Raw genomic sequence first — 12,762 nt, forward strand, 5'->3', positions numbered from 1 at the left:
GTCACAACCCGGGCACGTAAGCCTATCCACAATTACACACCCTGTTCTACATCCTTTCATTCATCTATCAATATTAACATGGCTTTTCCTCTTCAAGATGAGCATCCTTGGAAGAGGTTTTGCAATAAGGTTATAATCAACTGGGAGAAAGGGAGGACTGCGGATGCTGGAGATGCTGGAAAAGCACAGCCAGTCAGGCAGCATCCGAGGAGCAGGAGAGCTGATGTTTTGACCTTAAGGTCTTCATCAAGAATGCGGGGGGATGGGGATGGTCCAAGTCGGCTGAGAGATAAATGGTCTGAAGGAAGTGGGAGGATTCGAAGGAGAAATAGTTGAACAGCACTGAAACAGACCCATCGGTCAAACTCATCCATGCCTTCCAGATATCCTAAGTTAATCTAGTCCCACTTGCCAGCACTTGGCCCATATCCCTCTAAACCCTTCCTATTCATATACCCATCCAATTGTGCCAGTCTCCACCACGTTCTCTGGCAGCTCGTTCCATACACGTACTACCCTCTGCATGAAAGGTTGCCCCTTAGGTCTCTTTTATATCTTTCCCCTCTCACCATAAACCTATGCCCTCTAGTTCTGAACTCCTCCAAACCCAGGGAAGATACCTTGTCTATCCATGCCCCTCATGATTTTTTAAACCTCTAAAAGGTCAGCCCTCAGCCTCCAATGTTCCAGGGAAAACTGCCCCAGCCTATTCAGCCTCTCCCTATAGCTCCAACCCGAGCAACATCCTTGTAAATCTTTTCTGAACCCTTTCAAGTTTCACAATTGCATCAGTGTTTACTGTGGAAAAGGACATGAAAGATACAGTATGTAGGAAAGTAGATGGTGATGTCTTGAAAAATGTCCATATTACAGAGGAGGAGGTGCTAGATGTCTTGAAACGCATAAAAGTGGATTAATCGCCAAGGCCTGATTAGGTGTACCCTCGGACTCTGTGGGAAGCTAGGGAAGTGCTTTCTGGGCCTCTTGCTGAGATATTTGTATCATCGATAATCACAGGTGAGGTGCCAGAAGATTGGAGGTTGGCTAACGTGGTGCCACTGTTTAAGAAGGGCAGTAAAGACAAGCCAGGGAATTATAGACCAGTGAGCCTGACATCGGTGGTTGGCAAGACGTTGGAAGGAATCCTGAGGGACAAGATGTATATGTATTTGGAAAGGTAAGGACTGGTTAGGGATAGTCAACATGGCTTCGTGCTTGGGAAATCATGTCTCACAAACTTGATTGAGTTTTTGGAAGAAGTAACAAAGAGGATTGATGAGGGCAGAGCTGTAGAGGTGATCTGTATTGACTTCAGTAATGCGTTCGACAAGGTTCCCCATGGGAGACTGGTTAACAAGGTTAGATCTCCTGGAATATAGGGAGAACTAACCATTTGTTACAGAACTGGCTTGAAGGTAGAAGACAGAGGGTGGTGATAGAGGGTTGTTTTTCAGATTGGAGGCCTATGACCAGTGGGGTGCCACACGGGTCAGTGCTGGGTCCACTACTATCGTCATTTATAGGAGAAACTGAGGACTGCAGATACTGGAGATCAGAGCTGAAAATGTGTTGCTGGAAAAGCGCAGCAGGTCAGGCAGCATCCAAGGAGCAGGAGAATTGACGTTTCGGGCATGAGACCTTCTTCAGGAATCGTCATTTATATAAATGATTTGAATGTGAGCTTAAGAGGTATAGTTAGTAAGTTTGCAGATGACACCAAAATTGGAGGTGTGGTGGACAGTGAAGAAGGTTATCTCGGATTACAATGGGATCTTGATCAGATGGGCCAATGGACTGAGAAGTGGCAGATGGAGTTTAGTTTAGATAGATGCACTTAATGGTAAGGTCTTAGGGAGTATTCCAAAAGTAGCCTAACCAATGTCCTGTATAGCTGCAACATGATCTCCCAACTCCTGTACTCAATACTCTGACCAATAAAAGAAAGCATACCAAACGCTGCCTTCACTATCTTATCTACCTGTGATTCCACTTTCAAGGAGCTATGAACCTGCACTCCAAGGTCTCTTTGTTTAGCAACACTCCCTAGGACCTTACCATTAAGAGTATAAGTCCTGCTAAGATTAGAGGATTGATGAGGGTGATCGATATGGACTTCAGTAAGGCATTAAGAAAGGTGATAAGGATAAGCCAGGGAGCTGCAGACCAGTGAGCCTGACGTCATTGGTAGGCAAGTTGTTGGAGGGAATCCTGAGGGACAGGATGTACATGTATTTGGAAAAGCAAGGACTGAATAGGAATAGTCAACATGGCTTTGTGTGTGGGAAATCATGTCTCACAAACTTGATTGAGTTTTTTTAGAGTCATAGAGATGTACAGCATGGAAACAGACCCTTCGGTCCAACCCGTCCATGCTGACTAGATATCCCAACTCAATCTAGTCCCGCCTGCCAGCACCCGGCCCATATCCCTTCAAACTCTTCCTATTTATATACCCAATCCAAATACCTCTTAAATATTGCAATTGTACCAACCTCCACCACTTCCTCTGGCAGCTCATTCAATACCCATACTACCCTCTGTGTGAAAAAGTTGCCCCTTGGAGCTCTTTTATATCTTTCCCCTCTCACCCTAAACCTATGCCCTCTGGTTCTGGACTCCCTGACGCCAGGGAAAAGACTTTGCCTACTTACCTTATCCATGCCTCTCATAATTTTGTAAACCTCTATAAGGTCAGCCCTCAGCCTCCGACGCTCCAGGGAAAACAGCCCCAGTCTGTTCAGCCTCTCACAATAGCTCAAATCCTCCAAACCTGCCAAGATCCTTGTAAATCTTTTCTGAACCCTTTCAAGTTTCACAACATCTTTCCGATAGGAAGGAGACCAGAATTGCATGCAATAATCCAACATTTGGCCTAACCAATGTCCTGTACAGCTGCAACATGACCTCCCAACTCCTGTACTCAATACTCTGACCAATAAAGGAGAACATAACAAACGCCTTCTTCACTATCCTATCTACTTGTGACTGCATTTTCAAGGGACGGTGAACCTGCACTCCCAGGCCTCTTTATCGTGCAACACTCCACAGGACCTTATCATTCAGTGTATAAGTCCTGCTAAGATTTGCCTTTCTAAAATGCTGCACCTGACATTTTCTAAATTAAACTCCATCTGCCACTCCTTGGCCCATTCGCTCATCTGATCAAGATCCCATTGTACTCAGAGGTGACCTGCTTCACTGTCCACTATACCTCCAATTTTGGTGTCATCTGCAAACTTGCTAACTACACCTCCTATGTTCACATCCAGATCATTTATATCAATGACAAAAAGTAGTGGATCCAGCACCAATCCTTGTGGCACTCCACTGGTCACAGGCTTCCAGTTTGAAAAGCAACCCTCCATCACCCCCCTCTGTCTTCTACCTTCGAGCCAGTTGTGTATCCTGCATTCCGTGAGATCCAACCTTGCCAAACAGTCTCCCATGGGAAACCATACTGAAGTCTATATTGATCACGTAGAACATAGAACAATACAGCGCAGAACAGGCCCTTCGGCCCACGATGTTGTGCCGAACATTTGTCCTAACTTAAGCACCCATCCATGAACCTATCCAATTGCCGCTTAAAGGTCACCAATGATTCTGACTCTGCCACTCCCAGAGGCAGTACCTTCCATGCCCCCATCACTCTCTGGGTAAAGAACCTACCCCTGACATCCCCCCTATACCTTCCACCCTTCACCTTAAATTTATGTCCCCATGTAACACTCTGTTGTACCCAGGGAAAAAGTCTCTGACTGTCTAATCTATCTATTTCCCTGATCATCTTATAAACCTTTATCAACCTCATCCTATGCCGTTCCAATGAGAAAAGGCCTGGCACTCTCAACCTATCCACATATGACCTATTCTCCATTCCAGGCAACATCCTGGTAAATCTCCTCTGCACCCTCTCCAAAGCTTCCACATCTTTCCTAAAGTGAGGCAACCAGAACTGCACACAGTACTCCAAATGTGGCCTTTCCAAAGTCCTGCAACATCACCTCACGACTCTTGAATTCAGTCCCTCTGCTAATGAATGCTAATACACCATAGGCCTTCTTACAAGCTCTATCCACCTGAGTGGCAATTTTCAAAGATCTTTCAAAGAATATAGACCCCAAGATCCCTCTGCTCCTCCACCTTACTAAGAACCCTACCGTTAACCCTATATTCTGCATTCTTATTTGTCCTTCCAAAATGGACAACCTCACACTTGACAGGGTTGAACTCCATCTGCCACTCCTCAGCCACTTCACTATCCTATCTACCTGCGACTCCATTTTCAAGGGACTGTGAACCTGCACTCCAAGGCCTCTGGAGTCCACCACTCTGCCCTCCTCTGTCCTCTTCATCACATCTTCAGAAAACTCAGTCAAGTTAGTGAGACGTGATTTCCCATGCACAAAGCCATGTTAACTATCCCACTCAGTCCTTGCCTTTCCAAATAAGTGTAAATCCTGTCCCTCAGGATTCCCTCCAATAACTTGCCCATCACCGATGTCAGGCTCACTGGTCTATAGTTTCCTGGGTTTTCCTTAGCACCTTTCTTCAATAGTGCCACCATGTTAATGAACTTCCAGGACCTCACCTGTGACTATCGATGATACAAATATTTCAACAAAGGGCTCAGGAATCAGTTCCTGCCTTCCCACACCTCATCAGATCCAGAGGATATATCCACCTTTAGGTGTTTTATGTGTGACATCCAGCACCACCTCCTCTGTAATCTGGACATTTTTCAACATGTCACCATCTATTTCCCCAAATTCGATATCTTCCATGTCCTCCTCCACAGTAAACACTGATGCAAAATACTCGTTTAGTGTCTCCCTCTGCCTCCTGTGGTTCACACACAGGCTGATCTTTGAGGGGTCCTATTCTCTCCCTAGTTATCCTTTTGTCCTTCAGGTGTTTATAAAATCCCTTTGGATTCTCCTTAACCCTATTTGCCAAAGTTATCTCATGTCCCCTTTTTGCCTTTCTTTAATGTACACCTACTGTCATTATGGTAGCCAAGTAGTATTTTAATGGCAGACTATGTGATGTCAAGGCCTGGTGTACGGGATGGGAGGCTAGGACATAGAAGAATTCAGGCCCTAAAATTCTTGAACTCAGTATTGAGTCCAGAAGGCTGCAGGGTCTCCAAGCAGAAAACAAGGTTATGTGCTTCCAGCCTACACTGGACCCCACCAGAACACTGCAGCAATCGTGAAGAGGTCACCCAGTCTATGCTTTGTTTCCCCAGAGATTACATTGAAAGCAGCGAATGCAGTAAACTACATTGTCAGAATTGCAGGCAAAGTGATGCTTCACCTAGATGGTATGTTTGGGCCTGTGGATACTGAGGAGGGAGGAGGTAAATGGGCAGATGTTACACCTTTAATGGTTGTTGGGGAAGGTGCTGTGGGGAGATGTTGGGAATAAAGAAGCAGTTGACCAAGATGTCCCATCGGGAATGGTCCCTACAGTAAGTGGACAAGGGAGTGGACACGAACATGTGTCTGATGGTGGCATCTCACTGGAGGTGGTGGAAATGATGGCTGATGATCTATATTTTGGCCGCAAAAGAAACCCTGAGTTCCAGTTGCCCACCGCCCCAACACCCACCCACAACGTGCTGCTGCACCCTAGCGAAGCCCAGGACAAGTTGGGAGAACAAACCCCACCCGCCACCTGGGGATTCCGCAGCCCTCCAGCCCCAACACCAAACTCAACAACCCAAGAGTCCAAAATCTCCCATGTCCCAGCCCTGCACCCCACATACCAGGCCCAACCACCACCACCAACACACAGCAGGGTGGTTCTCTGAAAGGGGCATTTATTGCCCACTTGGGTCTGATGGTGAGCCTCCCAGTGCCCAGCCAGCTGTTGGTAAATTGGCAATGAGGACAGGGCTAGGCAGAAGGCACAGCACCCACTGGGGTTTGAGTGTCCTCCCCCACTAACCCCCCCCATCCCCTGGGGAGTGTACATCCAGCCCTAAGATTCAGTTATGTGAAAACACCGGAGAGACTGGAATTGTTCTCTTTGGGGCAGAGAAACTTTAGTGAATGTTTGACAGAGGCTTTCGAAATGGTGAGGGTTTTGACAAAGTAGATGAGGAGAAGCTATTTACTGTTGGAGAAGGGCAACCAGACGGCGAAGATTTAAACAAGGTGTGATGGTTTTATTTTTACTCAGCAAGTTATGATGATCCAAAATCCACTATTTGAAAAGGTAGTGAGAGCGTAACTTTCAAAAAGAGACTTTGATTAAAAAAAAACCTGACCGGGCTATATTTCACATGGTTTTGAGAAGAGTGGAGTAGGATTAAGATGGACACAATAGGTTGTATCAATGCTACATGGTTATAAACTGCAGATAGTTGTAAATTGTCATCAACCTGCAGTTACAGATTAACCTAGTAAACAGCAGCCTGAAACCTGGCTGATACTTTTGAAAGTGGGAACCAAGTTATTCATCAATTGCTTTCATGTGCTCCTATTGTCACCTTTTGTTGCTGGAACCTGTTTTTCTTTTCAGCCACTCTTAATTATTGCTGTCCTCTTTGTGTTATCTGGGGGAAAAAAGAGACATCCCTTTATGTAAAATAAAAGTATTGCAGATACTAGAGATCTGAAAATGACAGCAAAATGCTGGAGAAACTCAGCAAGTCTGGCAGTATCTGTGGAGAAGGTAAAACAGAGTTCATGTTTCAAATCCAGCATGGCTCTTCTGGGTCCAAAGTATTAACTCTATTTGTCTCTTTCCAGATGCTGTCAAACCTGCTTCTTTTCTTCAGCGCTTTCTGTTTTCTTTATTTGCATTTACATTATGGCCAAGTACATCTTCAGGATGTCCTCAAATACGTTGCAGCCTTCGACAGACAAATTCTGCTTTTATCCTTATTGACCCAAATCCTGATTTCTCTTTTGGATTAGCAATTCTTTTTCTTGGTTTTCTTTTCTATGTAAAACTACAATAAAATTGTAAATGTAGTTGTTTGCACGATTTGCAATGACCTCATCTAGCAATAACTTCATATTGATGTTTTTATTAAAACACATTAGAAAAAATGTGTTTTGTCCAAGTCAGACACAAATTTACCATAATCAGGCAGGAAAATAAAAGTGACTAATTATTCTTAAGAAAAGGAATTCTGATGGAAATGTTTGAGAAGAAAATATTTAGTTTGCAGCTACTTAAGCAATCATGTTCACGTGATCATGGAAAATTTCTGCGGGCCAATGCAGTTCTAAATTACAGGAAGGCCATAGAGCTGTTCTGCTTTTGTGTGCTATACTGAGCCCTCTGAGCAGGGACACTGGAGATGTCCGGCCAAAGATCTGTGTGTGAGTAAAAGATTACTACTAGTTCTGTCCTAATCAGTGGTAGCAGGATAGTTTTATGTTTGTGGTATCTGTGGGCATCAAATAGATTAATGCTGTGTAAATGCTCAAAGCTTGCTTAAAGTATCTGAAAGTGATTTAAATTGCTTTAATCCTAAACTAAGCTGCAGCTCCTGGCCCATTCATTCACCAGATCAAACACACCACAATTTATTGAAGTCAGCAGGCTTATTTTAAGATTACAGTTGACTGATTTGAGGATCTGTGCTTCAAGGGCTAACATATCCAGTGTGTGTTTTAGGGCAATATTATTGCTATCTTTGGGATTGGATTGCAGGGCTGGCCGTGGAGATTTATTGTCTTGCAGATTATTGTGTAACAGTTCCGCACAGTATGCCTTGATTTAAAAATTATCTTTGTTTTTAAATCCCTCTGTGGCCTCAATCTTCTGCATTTCTGTAACCTCCTCAACCTAAGTGAGTACCAATGTCTCTGCACTCTTCCTTTTGCAGCGTCTTGTCCGTCCTTGATTTGCATTAATCCATGATTGGCAGACATGTTTTCTGCTGCCTCAACCCTGGTCCTTATGGAAGACCCTCACTAAGCCTATCTTCCCCTCTACATCTGTCTTTCCCTTTAAGACACATTCCAGTTCCGGTAAAGGGTCACTGGACCCGAAACATTAACTCTGCTCTCTGTCCAGACTTGCTAATCTTCTCCAGCAATTTTTGTTTTAGTTTTGGATTTCCAGCAATTCCTGCGATTTTTTTTCCTCCTTGAAGCTAATCCTGTTGCCCAAACTATGGGTAACCTGCCTGAATAAGCTATTATGTGGTTCAACATCAGACTTTTTCTAGTAAGTGCCTTGGTATCATTCAATGCAGTGCCAGTCATGATTAAGCTGGTTGCACCCTTGCTTTGGGTCAACAGGTTATGGGTGTCACTTCCATTCCAATGACTTTAGCACAAAACTCAAAGGTGACGCTCTGGTGTTATTGCTATTGGAGGAGCCATCTTTCAGATGAGATGTTAAATCAAGGCCCCCTTTTCCACTATTAAGTGGAAATAAAAGTTCCCTTCTCATTATCACAATATCAGGGGAGCTGTCCCTAGCGACCTTGTCATCAGCATCACTAAAAAAAAGATTATCTGCTCATATGTGCACAGCTTTCTGGGAGCTGGCCTGTACACTAATTGACGACCACATCTTCAGCATTATAACAATGACTACACTTCATAAGGTATCTCATTGGCTGTGGGAAGTTATAAAAGTTGCTATAAAAATGTAAGTCTTTTTGAAAAGAACTGTCTAAATGCAAGTTGTTGCTGTGGTTTAGTTGCAGTTTTCTGATCCACAATCAGCAAAGTAATTACAAATGCATTTTGACCACCATGGTCAATAATTTACAGTCGGAGCCCTCAACACTGGTAAATATTTAATTATTTCAGATATGGCAGTGGTCAATGCCACCTTGGTCATAAATTGCAATCATTGAAAGTTCAGAGTCATGCAGATTTTACAAATTAATCCTTATCATATGTTTTCCTTTTTAAATTCATCCCACAGTATTTAATCAGTGTTAAGTGTGGAGTGTCACCTTTGAGATTTATGCTCAAGTTACTGGAGTGGGGCTGGAACCTGTAACTACCTGTATCACCAATGCAGGGTCGAATTTTGTTTTGTTTCGAAGGTGCTCAATGTCACCTTGCCTCTATACAGCACATTGAACATTGGAAAACATTCCATGGCTCTTTGCAAAAGCTTATAAGGCAAAATAAAAATTGCAGTTGAAAGGGGATCTGCGGAGGGCTGACTAGAAGCTTAGTTTGAATTATCTGCCTCTTCAAATGGAATTGTGCCAGAGGAGAAGAAAAAAGTCCACCTCCTGCATCGATACGTTCAAATTAGTTCTTGCTGCGATATAATTTGTGGGGAGGGAGTAAGAAGTGCATATTAGATGCCAGATTAAAAAAAAACTTTGAATGGTTAGTAGACTGTACGTATTATTTGTCAACATTCAGTTGTTAGGGAATACATTCACAGTCAGCTTCAAAATGAATGAAGAAAATATCAATGTTTTAGAGATTGAGCTGCTTTACGAAGAAGATTGGTATTTCAGCTGTTACAACCCTGAGGGAAAATCACCTTGCAGAACAATGGGTTAGGGATGTGGTGAATGGGACTGACTGGGATTGCTCCATAGAGACCCAGCATGGACTGACTGGGAAGATTGGCTTCCCCTTGTGTTGCAGTGATTGTGATTCTGTTAATGAAAGCCGAGATCCCATATGTGAAGAAGGTTATCTCAGAGTACAATAGGACCTTGATCAGGTGGGCCAGTGGGCTGAGGAGTGGCACATGAAGTTTATATAAATAAGAGATGTTGCATTTTGATAAGGCAAATCAGGGCAGGGCTTCTACTCTCAATGGTAAGCTCCTGCGGAGTGTTATCAAACAAAGAAACATAGAGATACAGATGCATAGTTCCTTGAAAGTGGAGTTGCAGGTAGACAAGGGATCTAGCACGCCTGCTTTCATTGGTCAGAACATTGAGTATAGGGCTTGGGCTGTCATATTGCGGTTGCACAGAATATTGGTGAAGACATTTTTGGAATACTGCGTTCAAGGCTGGTCACTCTTCTGTAACAAGGATGATGTTAGATTTGAGAGGGTGCAATAAAAATTTACAAGGATGTTGCTGGGACTGAAGAGTTTGAACTATAGGGAGAAGCGGAATCGGCTGGGGATTTTTTTCCCTGGCACGTCGGAGACTGTGGGATTACCTTATAGTGATTCATAAAATCATGAGGGGCATGCATGAGTGAATAGACAAGTTATTTTTCCCCAGGATGGGAGTTCAAAACTAGAGGGCATAAGTTTAAGGTGAGAGGGGGCAAAAAGGTTAATTTTTTGACGCAGAGGGTGGTGCATTTATGTTAGAGGAAATGATGGAGACTGGTACAATTACAACATTTAAAAAGCATCTAGATGAGTATATTAATAGGAAGGGTTTAGAGGGATATGGGCCAAATGTTGGCAAATGGGACCAGGTCAGATTGGGTTGTCTGGTCAGCGTGGAGGAATTGCACTGAAGGGTATATTTCTGTGCTGTATGACTCTGTAACTGGTTCTTTCTACTCTGTTGAGGAACAAAAAAATGTACAATTTATGGCAAGTTTGCTTTTACTTTTGTTTAGCTTGAGATGCTTTTCTCACAGCTTTTGTACCAATAGTATGAGTCTATTGGTAGTCTTGCATTCTGCCGTGTTAATTCACTACACCAAATGACTTTTCCTTTACAACCTTGAGCTTTTGTATTGACTTATGAACTCTACTCATTCACTACAGCCCTTGTAGTAATGCATTTGAATGTACATTATAGTTTTGTAAACAGTAAAGGAAGATTAAATTATGTCCTCTTGAGAATATTAAAAAGGGCAAAACTTTGCAAAGTATATTCTAGAAAGGTAATCATTACACTCTCTTCCTGTATTCGTCTGCTGTTCCGAGTAACTTCCTGCAAATTCTACAGTCTACTATAAAATCTTAACCATCACTAAGAATGATTGTACAGTAAATATTAAAGATGCTCCTGTTGTCATATGGAAAAAAAAAACAATGTTTGAAACTTCATTAAAAGCAAAATATTGGGGGATCCAAGATGGCGGCGACCCAGCAAGACTGAGTCCACAGTGCTCTACCCAAAACTTGGGAAAAGTGGGCTATCCACCCCCACCACACTCACTAAACCATTTATAATAGTTGTTAACCTTAAATAGTTACCTATTAGTACATTTAAATAGTCTAATACTAGCTGGAAAATGAGTAAAGGGAAGGGAACAGGCGGCTCTAAGAAAGCAGGGACCCCTCCCCCACCCTCTCCCTCTTCAGCTGCAACAAAGGTGTCTTCAGCTACTTCAGGAGATTTACCAATGAAGATGAGCTTTGAAGAGATGTTTGCCAGGTGGGAGGCGAAGATTGATGCTTTTATCGATGAGTCTCGGCAGAGCAGAGAAGCACTATCAGCCGAGCTGCAGAAGCAGGGCAGAGACATTCAGGAATTGGAGTGCCGAGTCAGAGAGGTGGAGTCGAAGGCCGCAGCCTCAGAGACTGCGATAAAATCAACAGCCGACCACATCCGTTTTCTCAAGAATCGAGTCCAGAACCTAGAAAACCACATTGATGACCTCGAAAATCGATGTCGTAGAAAAAATATTCGGTTGTTGGGCCTTCCCGAGCAGGAAGAGGGAGGCCAGCTGACAGCATTCTTAGAGCATTGGCTGCCACAACTTTTAAATCTGCATAATGGATCAGGCCAGGTAAGGGTGGAATGGGCCTACCGGGTCACAGTACGTGGGCCCGGCTCAACCCAGCGCCCACGCCCGGTCCTGTTCCAGCTGCAGAGCTATAGGGAGAGGCAGATGCTCCTGGAAGCCTCAAGAAATCTGGGTAAAGATCCCCAAGCTATGACCCACAAAGGATCCAGGATCATGCTGTTCCAGGACTTCTCCCCAGCTTTGGTCCGAAAGAGGAAGGCATTCGATGAGGCGAAGAAGCGTTTAAGGGACTTAAATATCCAGTACTCCTTACGATATCCAGCGACGCTACGCCTTAGCCACGAAGGATCCATATATAACTTCGGATCACCGGAGAAGGCTAAGGAATTCTTGGACTCTCTTAAATAAGCTGTAAGAGATTGTGGACGCTGGTCTGCCTTTCCCATTATTTTGGTTTATATCCCTTCATCTTTTCTTATCTTTCCCCCTATGTGTGTATGTGTGTGTGTATATATATATATATATATATATATATGTATATGTTGGGGCGTTTGGTTAATGTTGATGGGGGGAGGTGGTTACCTTATTCTATTTTACTTCTGTTTTTAGGAGCGGGGTTGTTTTTCTTTCCCCTGTTATTTTGTGGTATTATATTTAAGTATTACGTGTTGAGATTGTAATCTTATAGTTATATATGGTATTAATATTCCCAAATATATTTAGATGTGGGTGTGGGTGGGGGTGGGGTGTTCACTGTTAACTCTAGCTTTATATTATATTTGAATTCTCCTCATTTTATTGAGGAACACCTGGGTCAAGGGTGGGGCACTGGTTGGAAGAGGGTAAGATGGACTGTGGGAGAGGAAGTGACGCTCCCTGGGAACAAGGGAGAAAATCTCCAATTCGGAATGTTTTATATTTTTTATACTTAGAAAGAGTTTTTTGTTATATTGTTTTGAGTGTATCAGAGAATCTTTACTTTTGTAAATCTTGTATGCTCCATGCTCGGGATGTTCTAGATAGGGTTTCCCCTCCCGAGGGGTCTCGGATCTGTCCAGATGATTATGGCTGAACAGTCGGTTAAGTGGTGCACCTGGAATGTCAGGGGGAGTAATTCGCCAGTTAAAAGGAAGAAAATATTATCAAATCTTAA

At 43.4% G+C, this 12,762-nt stretch overlaps 1 protein-coding gene across 5 annotated transcripts in view; it reads left to right on the plus strand.

The window, feature by feature from the left end:
- Positions 1-12,762, plus strand: part of prkag2a (protein kinase, AMP-activated, gamma 2 non-catalytic subunit a) — a 441,401-nt gene that overhangs the window by 319,579 nt on the left and 109,060 nt on the right. The window contains exon 1 of one of the 5 annotated variants that reach the window (XM_060825159.1): positions 7,316-7,334. The exons of the other annotated variants lie outside the window; for them this stretch is intronic. The gene's annotated coding sequence lies outside the window, so the exon portion shown is untranslated. Of the gene's footprint in view, positions 1-7,315; positions 7,335-12,762 lie in introns of those variants that run through there. 5 annotated transcript variants of the gene reach the window in all.

This window comes from Hemiscyllium ocellatum, chromosome 5 (genome assembly GCF_020745735.1).
Source record: "Hemiscyllium ocellatum isolate sHemOce1 chromosome 5, sHemOce1.pat.X.cur, whole genome shotgun sequence".
Lineage (NCBI taxonomy): Eukaryota > Metazoa > Chordata > Chondrichthyes > Orectolobiformes > Hemiscylliidae > Hemiscyllium > Hemiscyllium ocellatum.